This window comes from Grammomys surdaster, unplaced genomic scaffold (genome assembly GCF_004785775.1).
Source record: "Grammomys surdaster isolate TR1022 unplaced genomic scaffold, NIH_TR_1.0 125789, whole genome shotgun sequence".
NCBI classification, from domain to species: domain Eukaryota; kingdom Metazoa; phylum Chordata; class Mammalia; order Rodentia; family Muridae; genus Grammomys; species Grammomys surdaster.
The window spans coordinates 136,867-138,483 of record NW_021620620.1 but is presented as its reverse complement, the minus strand read 5'-3'; the positions used below and the strand labels follow the sequence as shown (position 1 = coordinate 138,483).

Sequence of the window (1,617 nt, the reverse complement as noted above, 5' to 3'; positions counted from 1 at the left end):
AAAAAAAAAAAAAAAAAAAAAAAAGAAAATGCTGTTTGTATTTGGGGCCCCAGTTGAAATTTGGCTACTACTTACTCATGCTTGAGTTATTAGAATCCACTTCTGTCTAAGCTTATTTTGTGAAAGTCTTATCTATTTTTCTATTGGTAGGAATTATTTTTGTTAAAATCAGAAAATTGTCTTTAAGCCTACCTAGCTGAGAACAGGTAAACCACATGCATAGCAACACAGTAAAAGTTCATAAAAGTCAGATGAGGTCAACTCTTTGTTCTGGAAACATTTACAGAGTATTAGAAATACTTTTTTAAAAATGAATAAAAAGTGCACATTCACAATATTAAAAACAGAGAGAAATAGAAAAGAAGAATCAAGCAGAGACCTTTAACAGAGAACTAAAGTTCTTCAAAGCACATTTATATGCATTCAGAAATCTTAAAGGAATGGGAAGAAAGCTCCCAAACAATCCTAAGCATAAAGATTTGAAAGAAATGTTCTTTAACTCTCTCAAGGAAAAAAATATGCTTTGCTGGCAAGATGGCTCAGTGAGTGAAGTCACTTGCCTTCAACACTGATGACCTGAGTTTAGTCCCTAGGATCCACCTGGTTGAAGGAAACAACCAACTCCTACAAGTTTTCCTCTGACCTCCACACAAGCACTGTTCCACTTGCACATACATACACAATAAATACATACATACATACATACATACATGCATACATACATACACAAATACACAAATACATAAATAAACAAATAATATTTCACATTTAAATAGCTGGAAAAAATAAACCAAAAGAGTATCATAAAATGATTATAAGTATATGATTATTTGTAAAACTGAGTATATCAAATAAATATGCAATGTTGACTATGTCCAAAATAATCCATGAACATGAGGGACATTTAGTATTTGTAAATCCATTAAGATGTTGTAGTACCTCAATAACTTAGAGAAAGAAAAAACAATATTACCTAGCCAGAAGCAGAAAAGTACTTGATTAAATCAACACTCTATTCATAGTAAGGAGCTGACCCTCCTAGCAAAACCAGAATTTAAATAAGACATTTTTGCTGTGACAAAATCCACATACCACAAACCAACACCAGGCATTATTCTTCATGATTCATTTTAGAGGCATTTCCATTAAATTCAAGAGCAAGAAAAAATGCCTGCCAAGACTACCATTACTTTACCATTATTTGGAAACTACTGATTAACACAATAAGAAGTGCTTGCTTCAGCAGCACATATACTAAAATTGGAACAATATAGAGAAGATTAGCATGGCCCCTGTGCAAGGATGACATGCAAATTCATGAAGCGTTCCATATTTTTGCTTGATGCCCCTGTGTAGGGGGGTACTAGAGGAGTGAGGCAGAAGTGGGTGAATGGGTGGAAGAGCACCCTTATAGAGGCAAAGGGGAGGGAGAAAGGGGGGTGGAATGGGGGTGTTTGTGGAGGAGTAACCAGGAAAGGGGATATCACTTGAAATGTAAATGAATAAAATGATTAATAATAAAAAACGCCATAAGAAAAATTTAAAATAAGAAAAGAAAATACAAATAAACATATATGTGCTATGTACTGGATGTAATCATACATATTTCATTACTTT

General features: G+C 33.5%; 1 non-coding gene across 1 annotated transcript; it reads left to right on the top strand.

Moving 5' to 3' along the window:
* The first annotated feature begins 1,230 nt into the window (after positions 1-1,230).
* LOC114640212 lies at positions 1,231-1,337 on the top strand. Its single transcript, XR_003714120.1, has one exon. It is a non-coding gene; the product is annotated as a U6 spliceosomal RNA (small nuclear RNA).
* Positions 1,338-1,617: the final 280 nt, after the last annotated feature.